At 33.5% G+C, this 26,637-nt stretch overlaps 1 long non-coding RNA gene across 1 annotated transcript; it reads left to right on the top strand.

The window, feature by feature from the left end:
• LOC149073507 (uncharacterized) lies at window positions 1-26,637 on the top strand. The gene is made up of 3 exons (XR_016194456.1): window positions 1-384; window positions 26,001-26,055; window positions 26,534-26,637. It is a non-coding gene; the product is annotated as an uncharacterized LOC149073507 (long non-coding RNA).

Below are 26,637 nucleotides of genomic sequence, written 5' to 3'. Positions count from 1 at the left end.
CTCTGACAGAACTCCTCTGGTTGGTCGGCATAGCCAAAATGGCGGCGGCTTGAACAACAAATCCACCAATAGGATTCGAGATTCAGGCATCCTGAGTGGGCAATCAACAACTTTATGCCGTGACAACACTGGCCGAACTAAATTTTATGAGATGAGATGTGGTCCCAAGACCAGGTTTATTACCATTCAAGGCCAAGAAAAGGTTGGGCATCAGATTTTTCCTGTAGAGTTTGCCTAAAGCAAGAGGGCGGAAGGTGCGTTTTGCCTAGTTTTGCAACGCAAAGCGTCCCAGTACGTAAATATACGAATATGAAACAATCCTTTTGTCATCCCAAGCTTCTGAAATATGACGAATCACTCGAAAAAGAATCCATGGTATGCAAGGTGAGGCTGAATTAATAAATTTGTTTTACATGTTTTTCCAAATTCACATTGCACCACCGTTTTGCAACCAATAAGCGAAAATCTTTGCGAAATTTTGATCACATTTAGGTACGCATAACAAAAAGATGCATTTCATGAAGATCATGTAATCCTTTAAATAAGTATTCTTTTTGAAATAATCCAAGTATTCCCAGCAGTGTCGGAAATTATATAATTTTGTAGGTATATGTGAGAAATATTTAGAATGACCAGTAACAGTACCGTTGGAATGAAAACTTTTGATATTAAAAGATTTTAAAAGATCATGAATAAAGTTTTTAATGCATTTCGGAATGTACTCCATCACGTATTATACATTTTAACTAAATTTTAAGTGTTGAAAAACAGTTGAACTACCACAAGTAGTACCGTAAATATAAGCTCCAATGTATCAAAAACAAAGTATTAAAGCCTAAAGTAAATTATAATCAAAAACAAAACAATTATGATGAAAAACCTGTTGACTTTGTTGATCTTCTTTGAGTTCATCTTCAAGACGTGGAAGGCAATATTTCTTTCATGCATCATTCTTTAATACTGAAAATGATAGAATTTAATATTATAATTTCACTAAAATGAAAGTGTTACTTTATAATTGTGGCTCAACATCTGAAAAAAATGACAATTTAGAATTAATTCCATTGAATGATTATAAAATAAAAATAAGTGTGCTAAAAACTAGGTTGCAGGATTTTCGTAGAAGTCGACTGAGAAAATATGCAACATTCAATTTTAAAAGTGTCAGTTGAAAATGTATTTGTTTACTTATCCGAAGCATATTATGAAAATTTTTAATTTTTTAGAAATATGTGAGTAGTAAATGTTTGGACATTTGCCAAGTGTGTGGTTACAAAATCTCACCAAAATTATTCATTTATTTAAAACATACCCTGATATCTCAAATTCCTCTAATTTCGTTTTTATTTTACAATCACTGACACTTTTGGTTTTAGATTTATCATACTTAAATTTTTTATTCCATTAATTGATTGGAATACTGTATTGTATTTTATTGATAGTAATAGATAATTAGCCAATTTTTAAATTTCAATATCCAGAAGTTTGTCGATTTATATTGTCCCTTACCATGTTAGATCTCATTATCCAAATTTATCATTTTATTATTCTTAAAATCATTTATTTGCATAGCAATAAATTATATTATGTATGCTTATATATTTTGCCTATGGAGGAAAAACTCTATTTGGATTTGGTAAATCTATTTGGGAATGAACTTCTAATTTATATGAAAGTTTTATTTGGAACATCACATACACGAACGGCTTAAGTAAAACATTTTTATAAGAAAAAAACAAATTTCACAGAATGGTAAAACAAGTGTCCTTTCAGTTGAATATGAATATTTTTCCGAACTTGTAAATAATGTATCGATATTCATCTCTTCTTTATATATCTACATCTCCCAATTCAAACTTCCCTAGATTTTTCTTCAGAAATCCTAAGAATGAGAAAAATTAATTATTACAAATATATTTCATGACATGCACATTTACAGTAGAATTACAATAACGATGAAGGTTTATTAAAAATTTAAAATATCTCCTGCAGTTATATATATATAGGTACAAACCTGAAATTATTTATTGAAAACCAGAATAATTCTGTATTAAAATATGTGGTAATTGGTTATGCAACTATGAATATTTTCTAACGGGTATATTTCTAAAGTAATTTATCATGTATATTAAATATAGATTGGTTTTTACTTTTATGTATGCATTGTGAAAGTAATGAAGTTTAATTTGCGTATAATGATTGAATAATCAGAGTTTTTTGTCGTATTCATTAACATCCTTATTTTTCATCGGTGATCTAATTAGTAATTAATTGAGTTTAAGTGGTGAAGTGAGCTGTATAGGAATGAAAACGATTGATCTATATGTTTCTTTTAGGTCACAAATTTAACCGTAGGCCTATCCTGAAAAATATTTTGTGTCCAATTTGAGCAGTGGGAATTGCCTAAATTTATCACCTAAATGTGTGTGACAATTTGGAAAATATTTCATTATTTTTCATATAACGTAATTATACTACTTAGCGTATAGTTTTATGAAATATCATATTTTGATATTTTCATATCAGAAAAACACTAAAAATGCCTGGAATAGGCACTAAAAAGTCATTTATAATAAATGGAAAAAAGGAAAAGTAGCTAAAGGATACGATATTAAGAGTCTGAATATTGGCTAAAATATTGGCTGATCTCATTGAATATCTACTGTTTCAATAACACATTATAATAACAACTGCATTATTAGCTAAGATGATATTACTAAGCCAAAAAAGTGCTTATGGTCCTTGAAGGTCAAAGTTTGATTTAATCGAACACTTAATGTGTAATTTTCAGACATACAAAATAGAGTGCTAGCCAAAATTGAGGAATAATTATATCAAAACATGTATAACGTCTTCACGCGGAATTATTTAAAAATCATTTTTCTCATAACGGTATATTTTTTTTCAAAATTTTCAAGTATCGAGCTTTGTATTCGATCGGTTTGCATCGATTTTTAAAAAAGACACTCCAAATTCTGGAGATAATTTTTACATATATCTAAAATAATTTGTCATGGTTGTTTGCAGTGCATTGATTCACAAAAATAAAATCTAAACATAGACCTCAGGGCTCTGTCAGCTCCTACCTCACCCTATGTAAGCCATGACCATGGGATATTGAGACAGTCGTAGGTCAGATATTCATCTAAAATGCTGTGCAGTGCGTGAGCTAGACATGTTTTGTCAAGCAAATGTGGAGAAACAAACTTTTCTTTTTTTGTCCCTTTTAAAATCAAGCGATTTATTAATTCTCAACTTTTCTTACACATGGATTGCTTTCGTCTATAAGTCTTAATAGCTTGATGCGGTTTCACCGGTATATATATTGATCGCCAATGTATCTGAAAAATGAAAATTCTTAGTCACTTCTAATCATATTTTCCTGTCTCTCAGGAACTTACGCCTATTTGCGTTCAAATCGGGCTACGACAGGGGGGGGGGGGGGGGGCTTGCTGATAAGAATTAATACCAAGGGGTGAAGATTAAAAAAGATTCTTTTGAACTTATCAAAGTTCTACAGAATATGGTTACTAAAATTCACGAATAAACATAAAATGATGTCGAAATAGGAAAAATGCAAAAAAGCAATTTTCACAAAAAAAAAAAAATTGAAAATAGGCAATGAAGACATTTTGCCTCAACTTCTGGGCTCTACTGGCTTCAACTATATGTTTTGGCAAATATATGAACTAGCCAGGCGTTTCCAGACTTCTATTTCAGTGGCCGTAACATAGGCCCATATATTTTTATCTCCAGAGGAAGACATAATTCATTTAAAAGTCATAATTAGTCGAAAAGCTACTATGATTTAATGTTTATATTGCAAGTAATCTGATCATCAGCTAGCTGCAAACGTAGAGATTGTGATCTAGTACGTATATAACTGATTATGACTCGTCTTGAAACCGTTACTCCCGGTCTCATAAACATTCGATTTTGATAAGATAAATTAACCGAATCAAAGATCTTTATGCAAGTGCTATTCATATCATATAAATCTTCGTAAAGTCATATTTATTTCTTTATAGTGCTGTGTGATGATATAATATAGGCACCTTTCCTGCTGTTATATGCATCAGATAATAAGTATAGCCTGCTTATACGTATCCGTTGTACAAATTTCATTTATCAATAATGCAATTTGATAAATAATAAAATAAAATAAATAATGAAATAAAAAAATCAAATTTTTAAGAAATAGAAATGGTTCTTAGTCCTCCTCCTCCTCTTGACCAGAACATGACCAGCCGCAGAGATAGATATAAGCATGTGGTGAAAGACCTGGACCATGCTGCAAAAATGGTTCTTGGTCCCGATTTTTATAGAAAAAATTTCGGTCGTTCTTATCTATAGACCTGTGCTGTGGGAAAAATTTTCCACAAATTATTTGTTTTTCAATATTTATTTCCCTTTCAACTTCTCAGAAAAAAAATATGTACATAATGTGCAGTGGTATATAATCTGCATTAAGAAATTCTGATGTTTTTAACGAATAAACCGTGGATTATACGAAGAAAATTATGATATTTTGAAACTAGCAGTGTCACTCACAGTGGTATATGATTTTTTTAATAAAAATACTACAAACACGGCAACATTTGACATCTCATAAATTTTAGAATTAGAAATCGTTTTTTTGAAACAACTTTTCTTAATTTAGCTGAAAGTATGGGGCTTACGAACATCTGTATATATTGTTCCTATAATAGAAAACAATTTAAATTTTCAGATTTAGCAATGATATTTGATCGTCTAGATAAAAACTAATTATACTTTTTGCAAATTATACTTCATGGAACCGGCACTCTCATTCAAAGATTGAACCGAGGTTATTAACGATTTTTCCCCTCCATTATAATTTTTATCCTGAATCCATTCTATATCCAACATTAATATAAGAAATTTACAAGTATAATTGACTGACAGGGATATATACGCATTTAAAAATGAGTAACAAATGAAATATTCAATACGATTTAAATTTCATATTTTTATCACATAATAAACATTTCCGTATTTGGAGAAAAAATTAAATTTATAACAAAATAAGTATTTTAATTTTTCTGGTAAAAACTTAACATTTCTTGATCTATGTTGGGTCATTTTTTTAATCTAGATTTTCCGGGGAACACACAGGTGAGTTTTGATATTTTAAAATTTTATTTTTGGTAATTTATTCCTTGATATTATAAGAATATTTCTTCGAATTAACAGTTGCTTTCCAGTCATAGTTATTGTAAACTACTGTACCTATTAAATTATTCGTCTTTCCGTTTCCCAACCGGTTCCAGAAGAGGCCTATTGTTAATTTTTTTATGCTAAAATATATACTTGGACCTAAAAAATCCTGGGAACCCACAAGGGTGAGGGAGGCATGAAATTATTATCCGTTTAAAGGAAAAAAACAGTTTTAATATTTCTTTTAAAACTCTTCAATGGGGTTACTTATTTACATGAATAATTAGTCTGTTACGACAAGTGGATCGTCAATCATATTATCTCGTAACACTTGTCAAACTTTCTTATTCTAATAGGAAAACGGAATGCAAAAATTATTTTCTATCAATAATAATTATTAACGAGTTTGCTCCACTGCGGATTGCAATTTTAATTCATAAAGTTTACATTTATTCTTGAAAATTTGTATTCATAGGTGTAATTTAACGCTAATATAAATCATTACCCTTTTTGAGTATCGAAATAAAAGTATTAATTCTTTATTTAGCATCTGTGAAATACAATTGTGGTTTTTCTCATAGTAATATATGAAACGTTTTTGAATAACACGAGAGTTATTAGAGAACAGGATAAAATAATTATTATTTGAAACAGTTCCTAGCATGGAAATCTTGCCAAATGAAGACTCAGTTATATCCATAAGAAAATGCCATTCAGTAACCTACGAAAGAAAAAAAAAATTCAATGAGAATTTTGAAAAAAAAAATTTTTTTGATAAAAAATCAAAATTAAACAATTAATAGTGAAAAATTTCCACTAGATACATGAAATGTTTAACCTACATTTGATCTGAAAAGTCCGGATTTGAATCCCTAGGGGAATACAGTCGATCCCGCTTATAATGTTCCCACTTGGAACATTTTCCTGCTTAGTACGATTTATTTTCGTAGTCCCATTTCCAATCCTCATTAAGATTTCCCGTTTAGATCGTTTTCCAGCTTACAACGTTTTTTCATGACGGCTTTTAGGAAAATGTTATAAGCGGGATCCACTGTAGAAGGTCTAAGAAGGATAAATGATAAAAATATCAAAATTTTGCGTATGGTATAAAGCAATGGTGGCCAACCTTCCGGAACTTACGGACCATTAAACTCTCTATTATAAATCATGCGGGGCAGCAACTAATTTTTTTCCAAAAGATACAAAAAAGAAATCCTTACAATAAATAAATGCTTATTAAAGATACATCTATAAATATTTCACTTGTTTAATTTTTTCGTTTACAATGCTATGTTGGTAACACGAGACTAATCAATTTATATATACAAAAACAAAATATATACTTCAAAGTCCACAACAGGCAAAACGCCCATCGAGGTGGCTGAAAAAAAAAAATGCTTATAAAAAATATGGATGTCTAGAACAGTGGTTTTCCAAATGGGACCATATGGCCCACCCTGTTGTCCTGGGATATTCTAAGGGGCCACGGGTGAAAATCAGTTGAAAGGCGCAGCGAAGAGACTAGTGATTAGGGAGAGAGCAGCGAGGAAATAAAGCTTTCAAGTGAAATATAGTAAGGGAAAAATGTGACTGATTTTTCAGAAGCCTCCAGAGCTGTCCATAGCACATGTAAATATGTAAGTTGTTTTTTGTAGCTGAGTATGGGCCCCCAGAACATCACTTTGCCCGAGGTCCTATGCTCTTGAAACGGCCATGCATGCCTCTCGTAAGAAGGGAGCTCGCCATACTCCAGCCCAGGGTACGCGCGGACACGAGGAGATATGTCGGAAGGGGGATTTATATTGTGTAGATCGTCCCGTATTTAAGGCCAGTATTACACTATAAAAGTTTGATAAAATTTCGTTTATAGAACTTGAAAAACGCAACCAATAGGCGGATCAGATAAGTTCATTCAAATGTAACAGATGTGCTTATTGGTTAGATTTTTCAAGTTTTATAAACTAATTTTTATCAAACTTTTATAGTGTAATACCAGCCTTACACAGAACTATTTTCCCATATAATTCGGCTCTTGAGAGGGGTGATCACCCCTCCTCTGGATCCGTGCTTTGCCCAAAACTCAAGAGATCGATGTTATTTATAAAATTTTTGTTCATTTTGACTAAATTAAATTCAATCAATACAAAGGGTTTTGCTCTTGGATGAGGGCATGGTGCCTTTAATAAGACAGTAGGGAGGCACGAGAAGAAAATGTTATCCAAAGAGAGCCATGGTCTAAAAAAGGTTGAGAAACACTAGTCTAGAATATTAGAATACAGTGTGTCTATATACTGAACGTGCATAACACGCGAACATGGGATTCAAATTCGGTCCGAATACAGTGAACCCTAGTTTTTATACGTCTCGAAATTATACAACTCTCACATTTATACGACGTTTGGCTTCTCAGTCATATATTTTTTCATACATTTTAATTTAAAAAAATTTCATTTATGCGACGCATAACTTCAATTATTCGACGTTTTCACTCTGATTCGAATCCCTAATCTTTGGAAAACGGCGTCATTTCCATACATCTAATCCCCATATATTTTTTAGATTGTGAAAATGCATCGCTTAAACAGTTTTTCATCCATATTGTCACTGTAAAAGCCATAAACTTTAAGGCGATTGTTGACAGATACGAAAATAAGAACATTGAACCGGTAATGACTATTTTAGAGTAGGCATTTGCATGACGATTTATTTCTGAGAATTCAATAGGCGAGCTTCAAAAAAAGAAACGGATTTAAATTGTTTGAATTACGAACATATGCCCTTTCAGAATTTTTTCTGATGTCTATAGCGTCGTTCTTAGAAGGTAGAGAAGAAATCTGAAATCTATTCGGGCGAAGCACGCAGGTCTGCTAATAGGACACATGTACAGTGTCGGCCTTCTTTTAGAAAACTTTCACTATGCATCTGCTTTACTTGGATATAGAAATCAATAAGTAAAACAAATGACGGTAACACCTTTTGAAAAAAGTGTAAAAATACGCTGTTATTTTTTAAGTTTGAAAATAATAGTATAAAGTAGCCCGCTCGAGGTTTAAGCAACGGTAATGTTATGTATAAATTATAATCCGTTACGTAATATATTATATGGGTTGCGAAAAATTAAATTCTGTAGGTATTTTTTTGCTTAGTAAGCCTATTCTTTTTATATAACAAAATTTAAAATGCAATTAAAACCATTGAATTGTTTTAATATTATCTTTGATATCTACGGGGCAGAGCCATTTTCAAAGAAGTTTCAGTTATGCAATTTTTACATTTATACGACGCTTTGACCCGGCCTCTAGAACGCTCGACTGTACCACCAAACTTGTCTCGTAGACCGCAGATTGACAACCACTGCCGTAGAGCACCTTTTTGAAGACATGTTCACATATAGTTCAAGTATTGTCCCGGTATACCTAAAATAAATTTTAAAATAGTGCAGTATAAATACAAAGGATAACCAGATCTATTAACCCATACAGCGGCAATTTCGAGACATCTCGTAAAACTTTATCTGTTTTATTTCGGTCATCCCGAAATATCTCGGGTTCTTAAGACGCTTTTATTTCTAATGTAGCAGTTATAATGTGGATCAGGAAAGTTTTAAAAACCGATTAAAGGGTTAAGAGATAGATTCGGCATGTGTATAATATTTTTACGTAAATTTTAATGCACAAGGTATATAGAAAATTATAGTGTATTATTGCAAAAAATTAATTCGAAATTGTATTTCTAACATTAAACAGTGGTATAATTTGTTCTTTTGAGCAATCTCCATAAACGGGTGATACCAACTCTCGGGAGCTTAGCGAGGGAGTGGGGGAGTCTGCATTACTAAGAAGTGAAAAGTTATGTGATAAACACATAGATCTCATATGTAGATATGTTTTTATACCTTGGTATATACATTTTAGTCAGGTGTTACATTTAAGGGAGTAAAATCGGAAACTATGTACAGGGAAATCTTGACATAACGATATCCATCAGACCAAAAATAAATATCGTTGTAGACTCCACAATGTAGGGGGGGGGGGGATTTATCGTTATTCCAAGTATCGTTGTGTACTGAGGTTTTACTAAGATTAAGGGGAGTCACGGCGCGCGGCATCCAGAAGGCATTAATAATTACAGAATTTACAGAAACGCGTTGAAAACTACTAACACAAAACTATGAGCATGTTTTTGAAAAAAAAATTAGTGAGAATAAGAATGGCGATGAAATTTCAGAGTTAATTCCACAATTAATGAAAATTCAGAATTAATAAGATTATTCAGTAGTTTGCGGTGCGCCATGTTGGAACAGGGCCCTGTTGGTCCATCCAATGAGAAAACGTCACTGCTGACACAAATCGATGCAGCACTTATTCAAGGACCACCTTGGTTACTGAGAAATTATAAAAAGATTTCCCACTCCAGAAAATTAATAACTATTTCCCCTCTCCCCCAGTTACCTGACATGCGCTCCATTAAACTGTTAGTTAAACGTACATCTATGCTTATATTTCTTACCTTTCTTACCTCCTTATATTTCTTAGATTTTTTTTTAAATTCATTTGTTTTCATAATCACGACAAAATGTAAATATGTAGTTCTTTAATTCCTCTGAAAATGTTTAAAATACGGAGGATATTTCAGATTTATACTCAGGAAATATAATAAAAATTTTATTTAAAAATATTGGCTGTTGCGGCCGATTCCTTAGTAGCCCAGAATTGGCCGTCTCTGGATAGGCAAAATCTTCTTGACACTATTGCCGTCCCAAATTACAATGTGTATTGCATTTGTGGACGTTAAAATGTAACATCACTCTCTTCTCGGTCCGTCCCAGCATCCCCAAACAGAGTCTTTTTCTCATAAGTTCATGTCCTGGGTAAATATGATTGTTTTAGGGGCCCCTTATATCGACGGCCTACTTTAAAAAGCCAACAACTCCGTAAATTCCATTTTTGAGTAATGCATACCATGGGAACGGTGGAAAATGCCTCTACATATTGCAAAACAGCAACAACTCCCAACTCTGATTATACGTTCCCTACTGTAATTACATTTGAGTTGATTCTTGTCCAGTTCCATACAAAGTGAATATTTAAGGTGCAGATATCTCAAAACATACAGGGTGTCTCAGCGTCAGGTTTACAAACTACTTCAAGGGGTAGAGTATGCCTAGACGACTCGGAATCCCATAGCAATGCATGGTTGAAAATGCTTCCCTGATACACCACGTAAGTGAACACGTGTTTTAACCATTACAGAGCAATCCCGAGATATCTCGTCAAATTTGATCTGCTTCATTTCGATCATCCCGAAATATCTTGGTTCTTAACACACTTTTATTTCTAATGTGTCAGTTATAATGCGGATCAGGAAAATTTTAAAAACCGCTGAAAGGATTAATAATAAATGTGCTTCGAAAAAAGTAACAGACGTTAAAATTGTTTAATGTGTCATCCACGAGCTGCAATGCAGGTCTCGCATGTATTGGACTTCCCTGCAATGCAGGCACCTCCGTGAGTGAACAGGGGTGTCATACCAACACCATTTATAGCAGAAGGCCTCCGCCAAGCTCGTGACGTCACTGAAGAAGTTATTTCACCTGTAGCCATTGGATATAGCAGGCCGACGCATACGTTATCTTTACCTTTTTTGCAGTATATCCAATTACCCCATAAGTGAAATAACTTCTGCAGTGACGTCACGAGCTTAGCGCGGAGGCCTTCTGCTATAGATGGTGTTAGTCATACCAGGGCCGTAACTGGCGGGGGTGGGGGTGGCAACTTCCCCGGACGGCAAAATTTAGGGGGTGGCAATTTTAGGTGGGAACAAAGAACACTGTTATAAAATTATCGAATTTTAAAGTTGCGGGGGAGGCAAAAAAGTGTTTGCTCCATGCGGTAGAAATCCTAGTTACTGCTCTGGTCCTACCCCTGTCATGTTTTGATATACCAGCAGTCTGGGGACTCCGAAAGAAATAATGAAGGCATGATAGATCCGGCGATCGAGCAGGCCAAAAAAGGCACTAAACGCCGGGAACCATCGCTCTCGTACAACGCCATCTAACGCGTCAGGAAAACATTTCCGACCCAGCAATGCTATGTGATTCCGAGTCATCAAGGTGTACCCTACCCCTGCTAGAAGTCTTTAAGCCTGATGCTGAGACACCCTGTAGAATTTCGAGTTGTTGCCTTTTTGAACCAGGCCGTCGATATATCGTCCCCCTCGTGCTAAAAGCACGAATCTACAAAACCAGCTGGTTGGATACCTTATTTTGCAATCTAAGATTTGCCTAAAACTCGAATGTGTATCCCTACTGAAACACGCTTCAAAACATTTAGGAAAATAACTTCCATAGAGTAACATGGGTAGAGTAAACCATACACTCAACCATACACTCTACACACTACATTCTATACACACTACTACTATACACACTACTACTATACACACTACATTCAACCATAACACTTCACTCATAGTTAGAAAAACTGGGGGCAGATGACAGTACTACACATAACAAGCATTACACAGAAACAAACTTTACGTCAGGTTGCACTACACGTACACGCACATTCCCGCATGTACCGATTCGTTGGGGGTTCGTTGGGGGGTTCCGCGGGGGGGGGGGGGTGCATGTGTAGTGTAGCAGTAGTAGGTAGGGCCTCCAAAAAATGGGTCGGGGATCCATGATGTTCTTAAGTCAGCCACCTCGTTGGGCAATTTGCCTGTTGTGGCGTTGTATTTGTATTTGGAAACGTCATTTCCCGCGTTCTTTTTTCCAAAAACATTGCACATTCATGCTTCTAGCATGAGTATATTGTTCGATGAAACAGAGGCGTATGCAGGGAAGGAGTATGGGCTCGTGTCTATACATTCGGGTCTTTATAATTAAAGTACCACTTTGAAATAGCCATAAAAGAAAAACTACTGGACAAAATGTTATCAAACCTGGTAATAGTTTACAGGAGGTCATAGGATTCAATTTTTCGCAAAAAAAAAAAATTCAAAAACTCACCACCAGAGAGGAATGGCGCTGTGTGCAATATTGTTAAACGAAATAAGACATGAAGATATCGGTTTAAAATGTTTTTAATCGTTTCTAAAACGTGTTACAAAGCATGTTCAATGTGGCGTCCACCATTTTCTGAAAGCAAGTTAAATCGCATTTCTTCGTTTTCAACATTAGCTCTTAGCATAGCAGGAGGAATGTTACGGACATGTCGATGTATCGCATTTTTCAATTCCGCCAAAACACCACAGTTTCGTTTCAGAAACTGTTATAAACATTTTAAATGTCTTCATGTCTTCTTTCGTTCACTAATATTGCATACAGTGCCATTCCACGCTGGTGATGAGTTTTTGAACATTTTTTGCGGAAAATAGAATCCCATGACCTACCAAGTTTGATAACATTTTGTCCAGTAGTTTTCCTTTTATGGCCATTTCTATGTAGAACTTTAATTATAAAAGACCCTGTATATATATAATGCAGAAGGCAGCCAATTTCGGAGCCATGAAAATTTGTTGGCTCTAGGCACGTACCCAGTTTGCCTATGCAAGAAACAGGCACTGTTCCCAAAAGGTCGATATCAACCAACTTCGGGAAATGTTGATCTAGTTTTTTCTGGTCTTGAAATCATACTAGGCCCCTGTATAATTAGCCTAATTAGTGCTTGATATGTGATCGAGAGTGACAAAATTCTATAAAGGCGCTATGAGCTTTTTTTTTTAAAATTGATCTTTAATTATGCGTTTGGGTCCTCAACAAAGTCGCGGGCACCGTTTATGCTCAGCATCAGATGAAGATTATTGCAAATCTGACTCACTTAACGTGAGATCATAATGTAAGTCAAATTCGATGGTTCAGGTAGGACATCGATCACTTTACTCACGGACAGGCACTGTCATCGAGCACTCTTGGGTGCTTCAGTGAGCACCGAGACAGGTTGAAGATTCCTGCCATAGTAAATACATGCCTATATAATGTTTCCCGAGCGTCGCATACCCTTAAGACACCTTGGATGCAAAGTAATGGCGTAGAGCAGTGTTTCCCAACCTCTTTTAGTCCTTTTGCAATTTTTTTTTCTCTTAGCCTGTTTATCCCCGGCTTCTGCATGAAAGCAGAAGCGAGACATTTTCTTCTTATCGGATTTAATTTAATCAAAACTAAATATGTGAGGAACAAAAATTTTATAAATAAGATCGATCTCAGGAACCCTGGGCCAAGCACGGATCCAGAAGAGAAAAGGGAGTGATCGTCTCTCCCAAGAGCGGAATTATATGGGAAAAATAGAGGATTACATAAAATGCGGGACGATTCAACGAAACTACACAATAAATTGCTATCATGGGTCCCCGGGAAAACTGATGTTCTGGAGCCCCACACTTCACTGGAGGTGACAGAGATTGCAAACAGAGATACTTGTAAATCATATTGCCAGATCTCACCACATAGGCCCGCTGTGGACATTAGGCTCCCGGGCGACACCCAGATGTGGCCATGCATTACGATAGCCTTCGGCCTATGGAAAGTTCTGCTGGATTCTGAAAGTTGTTCTACCCCGTATTTAACTTAGAAATTTTCTTTCGTCACATACGAATTCATACTTTCAAAGCTCTGGACCCTCCCCCTCTAACCTCCTCTCGTGGTTCCTCTCCCACTTAGCTTCCATTGTGGGCCCCTTAGAACAGCGTGTCTCAAAGTGGGCACGAAGGGTCAAGGTAGAAGCTTTGGGTTTAAGTACTACTTCACCAAACACCAATTCTGGGCATATCGCTATTTACTGATTTAATGGAAATGAAGATCGGTTGGAAATGAAGGCGTTGTCTATCAGTAGTTGCCTCAAGCTCGTTAAGGAGAATATCTTATCTATATCCTCCCTTGGGTGAGAACCCGGGACCGTGACAGCAACCTTCATGGTGGTAGACGAGCTTCTTACCACCACGCCACTCGGACGCGCTGTTTAAGCACTGGACCCTATGGGTTGGCTTGAGTTGGGAAGCGATGTGAAGAGAAAAGTTTTAAAGAAGGGGATGATGAACAAAGAGTTTGGGAAACTATGCCTTATATAGAGAATCATCGCTCAAAAAATAATGAACTTCATTTACACTAATAATCACATAAATAGTATTATAAATATAGAATATAATATATCTTTAATGTGATCAAAAACACAGATATAAATACAGTGATTTGAAATCAATTATTGTCCACGCATGTTAAATATAGTAAAATACATCTAATGTGTAAAAGAACTGTTGCTGAAGGGGAAAAAAATTTAAAAAAAATCATATAGAGGCCTGCTGGAAGGATCTTACCGTCCCTTGGGGCTACATAGTGCATGTAATAGGTATATGTGTGTATCTTGTGTCGTCGTCTTGTGTAATTTATGTTTGTATTTGTATATTGTACTACATTTTGTATTTATATCTTGCAATTTGTTTTAATTAAAGAAAAATTAAGAAAATTAAGAAAAAATCTAAAATTAATTAATAAAAAAGAATATCCTATGACCGCCATATGGCCCCCCTGGTCAGAGGCGGATTTAACGGCGGGCGCACCGGGAGCACACCTGGGACCCCGACTTCGAAAAGGGCCCCAAAAAACCCAAACTTCACACTTTTTCTAATTTAAGGGGCCCAATATTTTCTTTTGCGCATGGGGTCTCCACCGACTTTAATTCGCCACAGCCCCTGGTTGAAAACCACTGATGTATAGGACCCCTGCATTAGTCCTTTCTCAGCGTGTTTATCTTTGATTTTAGTATATACGTAGAAAACTAACAACATTTAACGATGTTCATATTTATTGTCTGTGGCGTCGTAAAATTTTCAAATTCAAACTGTGGACCTCTTTCTGAAAGCCACTACTTTGGAAGGTGTAATCGATACGTATTTTTCTTATGAAAGAAGAATTATGTATAACTATAGATAATTTAGTACCTGTTTCTTAAGACATTGGAGGAAACGCCATGTATCCATGTATAATGAAAATACAGTATAAGAAATACCCCATTCATAAGTATCAGGATGAATCATCTCTGGTGCCATGGATATCATTCACCATACATAATTCGCAGATTTTTGTTTTCTTTCTGTTATAGTGAGAGAAAATAAATAAAACTATAATAAAATTCAACACAAAAATTGACAGCAGATATTTTGCTTTATAACATTCACAGACGTGAAAACTAACTATATCCTACTATAGTAAATACTATATAGTAACTATAGCCTACTATACACCAGAGATAACGGAGTTATATTTGCATTCACGGCCCACTAGGCTTTAGATTAGACTTTCATATAAGTTATGTGCCTAAATTACCGGGACACTTAGACTTGGTGCAACTGCGCCCTAAAAAGTGCCACGTTACACTTGTTTAAGAAGCTGATTGGAAAAATCTACCTCATAAACACAAACTTATAGGCCTACAGGGTGTCCCATAAATTTGGACGGATTTAAAAAAATCATAAGAAGTCATCCAATCGATGACCGGAATGCGGGTTGAGCTCTCAGACACGCCGAAAGATTCGAAAACACCCTGACATAAGAAACAAAATTAGTTAAAATTGTATGGGTACAAACTGAAACTCTGTACGCCGATTTGTCGAGAGAGTTTCTATGATTTTTTAAAATCCCTTCAATTATATGGAACACCCTGTATTAATTATTATCACCAGCAGCGAGCGTGAAAATTCTATATGGACTATTCTTTTTGTGTGTTATTTCTCTTTCTTATAATATATCTAAGAAAACATTTCTTAGACAATAACTCTTTGGCACGTAAAAGTTTGAAAATTTCTTTTCCGTTGAATGAATACGATTAGCTATTCCAAAAGATCGCTTATTCCGCTTGGACAAATTGGAAAAGTTGTAAATTTTTCGGAAAAGAAATTTTAAATTTTTCTTTTTTTTTAACTGGTACGGGATAGCGTTTCCAAGTCGAAGCAAAACTTCATTCCTTTTATTTCTGCAGAGGGGGCCATAACGGAGAAGCTATGAGAAAAGCGGAGTAACTTATGGCCCCGTAAAGCATTTAAGAAATATATAACTTTCACGGTGCTGCTGCAGCTCGTTTCCTTCCAGCTTCTCTTCTCTTATTTTTTTTTCTTATTTCAAGGGATTTCTCCTTTTCTCTTCGTTCAAGGGACGATCCTTAAAATTACAAACAGTGGATCGATAATAATGATAAATACCAAATTTGTTTTTGAACGGAATGTGTGTCGTGATGCAATGTACACGATTTCACAGAAATATGTTTATTGTAAAAGAATATCAAAATAATTCAAATATCTTAAATACTTTGATGAGATACTATATACCATCGATTATTACGGTCTATTTAAAATCACAAACAGTGGATCGGTAACAATAATAAATATCAAATTTGTTCATTTATATGATCGACTGTTATGATCATTATAGACCAGTGTTTCTCAAAGTGGGTAATATCGCCCCCTGGTGGGCGATGGAATCGTCCGGGGGGGGGCGAATAGAAACTACGCGTATAACATAGGATCCTATGGATTCGCTTGAGTTGGGAGGGAGATGAGAGAAAAAATTTCTGAATAAGGGGGCGATGTGTAACATAAAGTTTGGGGAACTATGTTATAGACTATTTACTATCCTTAAAGTTACAAACAATATTAAAAACTTATTTGGACAAGTCTATGCGGTCGACTATTGCGATCCTTATAGACTATTTACGATTCTTAAAATTACAAACAGTCGATCGAGAACAATCTAATAAATATTAAATTTATTTTTAAACAGAATATCTGTCGTGATGTAATATACACAATTCCACACACACAAAAATATGATTCTAAAATATATTTTAACGAAAATTCAAATTTTTCTGAATATAATTTACACAATAACTTATTAATATTTAAGTAGTACGTCGCTTTTATCGAGGGTTCTTGAAAATCTGCTTCGGAAAATAGCTTTTATAATAAAGTTAGTAATTATAAATAACAGAATACATAATGAAGTATTATTATTCAATTATTTTTATTTATGGAGTATTAAATAAATTAAATAATCCGATAATAAAGTAAAATTAACGTGTAAAAAATAAAATAAATTATGTGTAAAAAATAAAATACAATTATGTGTAAAAAATAAAATACAATTATGTGTAAAAAATTATACAAATACAAATACAACGCCACAACAGGCAACATGCCCAACGAGGTGGCTGATAAAAAGATGCCCATAAAAATATGGATGTCATATATTTCAAAAATACAGCAACCCAATTAAAAATGCAATTAACAAGATTGCAAATTAATTAGTCAAATTAAATTAATGTTGAAAATAAAATAAATGTGTAAAACGAAATGAATTCAATGTGTAAAATGAAATAAAATTAATGTGTAAAATTGAAATGAAAGTAATGTGTAAAATTGAAATAAAATTAATGTGTAAAATTGAAATAAAATTAATGTGTAAAATTGAAATAAAATTAATGTGTAAAATTGAAATAAAATTAATGTGTAAAATTGAAATAAAATTAATGTGTAAAATTGAAATAAAATTAATGTGTAAAATTGAAATAAAATTAATGTGTAAAATTGAAATAAAATTAATGTGTAAAATTGAAATAAAATTAATGTGTAAAATTGAAATAAAATTAATGTGTAAAATTGAAATAAAATTAATGTGTAAAATTGAAATAAAATTAATGTGTAAAATTGAAATAAAATTAATGTGTAAAATTGAAATAAAATTAATGTATAAACGTAAAATAAAATTAATGTATAAACGTAAAATAAAATTAATGTATAAAATAAAATTTTAATGTTTATTGATATATTTTATTTTGAAAACAAACGATAAAATCTTGGAAATGGTTTAGAAAGAATAATTTTAATGTTAAGGGGAAGAATGTCAAAAAAACGGGTATGGATATTGAAATTTCTGGAATGTTGGAAGCGTTTGGCTTCCTTGCTGCAGTATCGATCCAAGTGACGTCATTTCTTCCCACTTAGAATGCCATTCGACGATTGGAAGATGAAGCTAAAGGGATATTCAGTGCATTGCATGTGTGAGAGCATGTGTGTGTGTGTGTGCCATGTTATTCCTCTCTTTCTCTCACATTCCTCTCTCTCATGCGTCTTCTTGCTCTTCTTCTTCTTCATCTCCATCGGCCATCTTCTCCTCCTGAGCGTCATCAAAATGGCCGTTACCCTTCTTACATCGAGTTCATATCGGTTTCTGTTTCTACCTTGTGTGTATCTCTGTCTCTCGCTGTTTTATATTGTTTCTCTCCTTTTCTTCTCTTGCCTTTTTCTTGCCGTTTTAACCCTTTCGTCACTCGAGGCTCCGACGATGACATTTATTTTCTTAGGAAAATTCTTGACAAATTCCTGAAAAACACAAAAAATAAAATAAAAAATAAAATATGGTTCCTGTAAAATATTTTTTTTTGCATAACACAATTTAAAAATTTTCATGGTGAAAAAATTGTTATGGGATTTTTATCAAGCGTATCTCATTCATTCATTTATTGCTACAATTGCAAATCAAATGCAAAAAAATTTCATGTCAATCGGTTAATTTGTTCTTTCAGGATGAAAGAAAAGTGATGTGTGAATTATAGTATAGATCACACACATTACAAGTGGTTCTCAATCCTGGGATTCTGAGTACTAATTCTTGCGGTCATGGAATATTCTAAGGGGACCACGGGTGAAAATGAGGTCATAGGGGAGCCGTGAAAAGTATTTAGTGGCCATAGAGAGCTGTGAAGAAATAAAGCGTTCAAATGAGGTATGGTGATAAAAAATCTGACTACTTTCAGAATCCAGCAGAGAGTCTCATAGAACACGGACCTTCTCAATGCATGTACCCATCTGGGCATGACCCTTGGTCTCATGCTCATAGATGCCCTACACGATGAGATTTGGTATGGTACTATGATGTTTATAATTAGGCAAATATATTAACTGTTACTTCCTGCTAAGTATGGGCTCCAACAACACCGCTTTGCCCCGGTACTTCTGATGTCGGGACTGCCCTGAATGTAACCCCCCAAAAAAAAGAAGCTAGCAGAACTCCAGCCCAGGGTAGACACAGGTTCAGGGTAATATCTCGGGAGGGGACGATTTTTTGTGTAGGTTCGTTAGATCGCCGCTATCTTACGAAACAGACCAATTTTTTCTATTTAAATTCTTGGAAAGGATGAACATCCCCCCCCCCTCCGGGATCCTCTTCTGGCCCAGGAGTCGAGATCAACCTTTATAAAATTTTTGCTCATTATAAATTTTTAGTTTTTGACGAAGTTTAATTCAACAAGTAAAAAGGACGTCACTCCTGGATGAGGGTAGGGTGCCCTGGATAAAAGGGGGGGGGGCAATATGGTCCATTATACAGTCGAACCTCTTTAAGGTTGGAATTACACTATAAAAGTTTGATAAAAGATCTTCTGCAAAACTCGAAGAAAACAACCAATACACCATTTGCTTACATTCGCTTGAATGTAACCGATACGACAATTGGTTGCATTTTTCAAGTTTTATAAAAGAGCTTTTATAAATCTTTTATAGTGTAATCCCGGCCTAAAACGGACTTCCTTGATTCGAAATTTTGCCTAACACATGAATGAAATTATATTGTTTCCTCTCCTTTTTTTGTTTTTTCATTCCATTCGTCACTCGAGGCTCCAACGACGAAATTCATTTTCTTAGGCCGGTATTACACTATAAAAGTTTCAGAAAAAAAAGTTATTTTATAAAACTTTAGAAATGCAACCGTATTTGTTTTCTCAGAGAAATTCTTTATAAATTCCTGAAAAGCACAAAAAAAAAATGGTTCCTCTAAATAATTTTTTTCCGTAATAGAATTGAAAATTTTTAAGGAGAAAAAAATTGCGGAAAGATTTTTTAATTATTTTTTTTATTAAATTCAATAAAAAAACAGAATTTACACATTTCTTAATTCTTACAATTTTAAATTTTGACGGTATAACACAATACATATTTTATATCGTTATTCATGATATATGAGGAATATATTTTATCTGCGATATAACACAGTCGAACCTCTTTAACCCTTTGACTACTGATGGTACTTTAAAGTACTTCTTTATTTTCAACCCCCTTACCATGCCTTCCATACGTTGTTGGGTGTTGGTATTTTGAAATACAGTATAAAAAAAAGGCTGTATAACTACTTTACGATTGCAGCACAGGGGTGTGGGATATATAACTAGTTTTTTTCAATATTTTATTAATAAAATTTATTTACATGTTTCGCCCCTGTAAAAGTGTTTACTTCATTACACCTTTGTGGAATGCAGTATAATACACTGCTTCCCATAAAATGTTCTCTTAGAAATGAATAATGGTTTTCTTTGGTGGTAAAATAAATAAATATTCATGCAACTGTATTGTTCACCATATTTGAATTGGTATTTTTTATTTTTTTTGTAAGCGTAGCCTATAGTGCACTAGATTGATTAATTCATTATAGCCTACTAAATAATTTTTTTGAAAAAAAATATATTATTTTTAGTTTTTAGGCTGAACTAAAATGACCTACACAAAAAAATTTAATTATACCATTTTTTCACAATGCTGTAGATAAATGGTTAAAACAAACTCTGTGATTCTAAATAAATGCCTAATATAAATTAAACATTTTTCTCGTTGGATTCTATCAAATTGCGGTTTTGTTGGTTAATACGAACACAGAATTCGTATCTTAACGAGTTTTTATTACAATGGTTAATTTTTTTTTAAATCAAAAGTACTAATCAAAAAGGATTACTTAAAATCGAAAGTAGACTTACTAATCAAAAAATGATTATTCAAAATCAAGAGAAAATCCAATTAAAAATATTACTCAAAATCGAGAGAACCATTTGATAAAATTCTCATAAACAATTGAAAGATCTAATCAAAAATTATTATTCAGAATCAAAGAGGGTCAATTAGAAAATTATTTAAATTCATATAAATGAGAATATCATTCAACAAAATAAGAATTTTTTAAAGTTATTTGATAAAATTTTTAAATAACTTTATGTCTATCGCACAATTCTTACATAGTAAGTCGTTCAATAACACTAATCTGCAGAGCAGAATGGATTAAATTTTTTTCCAAGTTTCTGCTAAGATTTGCACTTTTGCGTGAATTATGGAAGTAGCTTACTCAGGTAGACATTAAATACTTTCTTTTCCAGCGATAGAAACTCAAAGCGACAGACTTGATATTTTTAGTATTATGTACCATAACCGCGCCTGATGTTGAATCAGTGCACAAGGAGGTTTGCTGAGGAAAAACATATAATGATGGTCTGCTGTGTGGCGATGTTTTTCTAATCTATTTTCGAGAGTCATAACGGTTTTGAGTAAATATAGGGACGTGTCTCCAAGCGTTTTTTTTTTCTTCTCACTCCTTTCTTAAAAGAAAATAAGAAGAAAACATTGAAGAATTGGAGAGCGAAGCTTTTTCCTCTTACTCTCTTCTTCTTTACTATTTTAACCCTCATGTTCTAATAAGAGTTGTGTTACAGATTTAACTGCAGACAGTGCAATGAATGGCGTCTTTCCAAGAACTTCTACAAGGAGGAAAAAAATTATGCTTTGAAAGCGTAACATTCCTGTATAGCGCCTCTAGTGTCTCATTTAATGCAGCTAGAAAAATAAAGGGAGAAAAGGAACGAAAAAAGAAATACAAGTCATTAACTTCAACGTTTGAGCATACTAAATGTCATAGGCCTGTGTTTTTTTAGAGTTAGTGGAAATAAATAGGTAACAGCCTCTCATTCCATCAAATTTCTTACGTTAGTTTGTCTGGTGTTGAGTCGGTTAGCTTGTATGCTGGATCTCTGACATCCGCACTGCGATTCAAAAACAATTATTCTCACTAGAATCTGTATATTTACGATGATGGATTGATTATCTGGGATTAAAGATGGAAATTGGAGAGAAATTCCATGAAGTGTATTGATTATGTAACTCTCTCACCGGCACTGACGAGATATCTCGCCTTCTTAAGTCTTTTATTTTAGCAATGACAAGCCCAGACAATTTGTGAAGCTGATTTTCTTTTCAATCGAACCCTTCACTTTTGCACCTGATGAAAGTCAGAAGAAAGCTTTCTTCATAAAAAAATCATATGACATTTTACAAGGGGCTTAGTGATTTTCGCTATACCGGTTAGAGCAGTGTTTCCCAAAGTGGGCAATATCGCCCCCTGGTGGGCGATGGAGATGTCCAGGGGAGCGATTGAAGCTACGGGTACAACATAAGATCCTATGGGTACGCTTGAGTTGGGGGCGATGAGAGGAAAAAGTTTGGGAAACTATGGGTTGGTTAGAGGGTTAAAAAAATGATCGCAAAAATAATTTTATTGTTCAACTCAATACGACTTGTTCCGATTTGCAAGTTCTTCTGTGAAAGAGAACATAGAACTTCACAAAAATAGTAAACACGTTACTAGTTGATATAGAAATTTTCATAACTTTCAAAAAAAATTTCCTGAATTGAAAACTAAATGTCATAGGCCTGTGTTTTTTAGAGTTAGTTTGTCTACCGTAGAGTCGGTTAACTTGTGTGTTGGATCTCTGACATCCATACTGCGATTAAAAAACAATTATTCTCACTAGAATGTATGTATTTATGATGATAAATGGACTATCTGTGAGTAAATATGGAAATTGGATAGAAATTCCATGAAATTTATTGATTATTTAACTCTTTCACCGGCATTGACGAGATATCTCGTCTTCTTAAAAGCCTTTTATTTTAGCAGTGATAAGCCCAGGTATTTTGTAAAGCTGATTTCTCAATAGAAATCCTTTTTCTATGCCTCCTTAATTTACACCTGATGGAAATCGGAAGAGAGCCATCTTCATAAAAAATATATATATGGCATTTTACAAGGGGTTTAGCTATTTCTGCTAATGCCGGTTAAAGGTCTAAAACAACGGTTCTCAATGAGTGCTCCACGGCCACTCGAGAAAAATATTAAAAAAAAACCCCAGTAAATTATAAAAAAATAATTATAAACATTTTTGAGTAATAAAAATGAATTAGTAACTTTGATGAAGAAATAAAAAATAGGCCTGCGGGCTCTGCCATAGAAATTATATACCAGAAAGGGCTCCACCAGTCAAAAAAGGTTTATTTTATCAATTATCACTATTTATTTTATTGTTGAAACCATAGGATTTGATTTGAGTTTCAAGTTCTTCCATGTTAATATCTGGTTAATATCATAGAAGTTAACAAAAATAGTTAACACGTTACTAGTGATATAGAAGTTTTCATAATTTCCAAAGTAATTTCTTGAATCGAAAACTTATTCTGAATAATTTTTAGAAATAATATTCTTTAATAAATAAATTGATTTCCCCTAGGAAATTCTCTTTTTTTTATGTTGGTGTTCGTGTTCCTGACAAGGGAATTGGAAGCAAACCCATGAAGTTACTATATTTCCATAAACGGTGACAGCTACCACGTAGCAATTTGCAATAAACAAGACCGTAACACACTGATACACAACTGATTAGACACATCGGCGATTCCTTATATTACAGCACGTAAACCCTCCTTTAAATTATTAACACTTTTGCTGGGGGTGCCCTCGCGGCTCCTGCAATTTAATCCCAGACTTGTAATAAGATGCGTTGTCACGCCTTTGCGCCAAAATGTGACGTCATTGCAGGGAATCGATACAGACAACTGGGAAGGTTCTAGAAAGGGCAGTTGAAAGTGCATTTCTGAGAGAGAGAAAAAAAAACACGAAGCGCCAAGATGGCGAATAGAAACTTTAGAGTTTCGTTCACGTTTTCTTGAGAAAATCACAAGAAATCATCATCATCACCAGCATATACACAAAATATTATTTTACGACCTAAACATAAAATCATTAAAATCCAAGCATCTTTTCGTCTAGGAATGTGGATCGAGTCTTGCATGAAATCCTTCTTCCAGGATGAAACCGCGTAGAATTATCAGCAATTTCAACAATTCAATCATATTTAATCTACATACTAAAATAATATTTTAGATAATACAGAATTAGAAAAATGATGGCCTATATCATGCTCTATGAAATTTATTGAAATGCTTCCCATCGATATTTTTCTGGAATGATTAAGGTATCCGACTGCCTTTCTCTTAGCACTTTTGTATAAAATGGTACTGGAGTGTGCTCTTGACTATATCATTTTCCGATAGAAAGTTTCTCAAAATGGTGAAAACACTAATAAATTTCGGATTACGTATGTTATTTTCTATGAAAATGCCATCTTTATGTTAAATTTTAAGCAAAATTCGTGTAATATTCGAAACACGATTGCAAAAATTCTATGAATGAAATGTTTTGCTATTTTCACACTACATTCAGATAGTGACGATGCAGGTTGTGAATCAAAATATAAAGGAATATATGGTATGCTTATAAGTTAATCTGTTAATGTACGTGTGAATTTTTTGACATTTCTTTGTGCATATCGTGTATAAAATCTGTGATTACACAAATGCAAGTGATAGATCTTAGACTTTGGGGTTCATAACTTTAAAAATATATAATATCATTACAAATTTTATCATTTAACTGGAACTTAATCTCCACCCACTCGCTACTCACCGACTTACTTCCCGTTTAGCCATGCTTTACAAGATTATTCATGGCCATTTAAATTTCGACACGTCCGGTATTCTGACTAAGCCTTCCTATGTTTCAAATAGACTTGACCGCCCCAATAATTAAATCCTATTTTTGCCTCTACAGATAGTTTTAAATTCAGTTTCTTTCCCAATACCATAGTTGAATGGAACAAGCTCCCCTCTACTATTGTTAACTCCCCCACGATCTCTGATTTCTTGTCTAATGTTATAAAGCATATGTGAACAAATCTACCGCGTCCTCTTGTATAGGTCTTGAATGGCCAACAATATTGCATAAATAAATACATAATGAATATATTTTCAGAAATAATGTTTCAAACTCAAGTAGAATGTCAGAAATAGCTTTCTTCGTATAAAACGCTTTTAAAGTTTTTATTCACAGATTACTTGAGGTAAAAACGCTATATTAAAGTGGGCGTAACTTTGATTCTAAGCGTTATATAAACAAAACAAGGCATGTTTTTGAACCGTAAGAAATGTAGTTTTCATAAAAGATAAAAAACAACAAAAAAATCTATATTTTCTTCCAAAACGCATACGTTTAAAACGTTTAAAACGCAGTCGAACACACAAATCATAAAAACATTCATCATGCTGAACTAATAAAATATCCATATCGATCGAAATTGTTTTTATATTTATTGTGCATTATTTGATATAGAGCTTATGTGGATTTTCATTAGACTTGATAACTAATATTGTTTAAAATGGTTTTTTTAGTGTGTTTACAAAGAACTATGGTATATTTATAAATATACATTATTGTTTTAAAAAATACAAGGAAGACAAAAGGGGAAGGGGTTTATAGGCCTATATCATCCTATAAAAATGCTAAATTTCAAATACGAGTTTATTTAAATATCATTTAAAAGGATATTCGGTCTCAGGATCTTATCCTATAAAGGTCTTTGTATTTATATAATAGATATGGCAGAGTAGGTAAACTTTGCCTAACGATACGTTTTCTGAGTATCATAAAAGAAACTGCTTTTCTACTCAAGTTATTAAGTTATCTTGATTAATATAGGCGTGCTCTCCCAAAAATTATCAACACGTGGATTTATAAAATTTCGTATCAGATTTTAAATAATATGCTAGTTCGATTTTTACTAGTGATTCAGTGATCCATCAATTTATGCACAAGATAATCATTGTTTAATCTATTCGATTTTGTTTTTCAGCGGAAGAACATGAAATTTAGAAGAATGTTCTGGATTTTTTCTCTTCATTCATGTGGTATGTAAACTTGCCTCAAAGGTTCTTTTATATACCCATTACATTTCTTATAAAATTTGAATAATAATTATCATTAATAACTCAAGGATTGATTTTTAGCAAAATGAGATGTTCGTTTCATTATGCGCGGACATTATTAAATGTCCATCATTGAATGGACTTGGTTTAAAAATATCATATACTTCTGTGCAAATAGTTACTGGGGCTTACAAAAGCAACTGGTTCCAACAGACCAGCTGTAGGTCAAACATTTATACGAATATACATTTCGATATACGTTTCTTGCTTTTATTTTCCAAAACCAATACTCTTGTAATTTTAATAAGAGTGACTTTCATTTCGATGTGAAAAGTAAGTACAAATTACACTTACATATTACGGATTAATGTGACAATATAAAAAAATATATGTTTTAAATTAATTTTTGAGTATCATATCACACAAATAAGAATATTTATAATTTTTATTTCTTTTCCAGAAGTGAAATACATTAAATGAATCAAGGCCCAATGGTTTTGTCAAGAATGATAATTATTTGAGATGATATAGATAACACATCATGATAACATAAAGAGTTATTTT

This window comes from Pholcus phalangioides, unplaced genomic scaffold (assembly GCF_987345545.1).
Source record: "Pholcus phalangioides strain wild (caught in Gottingen) unplaced genomic scaffold, Ppha-v1.0 ptg000017l_1, whole genome shotgun sequence".
NCBI lineage: Eukaryota > Metazoa > Arthropoda > Arachnida > Araneae > Pholcidae > Pholcus > Pholcus phalangioides.
The sequence above is the reverse complement of the archived record's forward strand: the minus strand, read 5'-3'. Positions and strand labels throughout refer to the sequence as shown.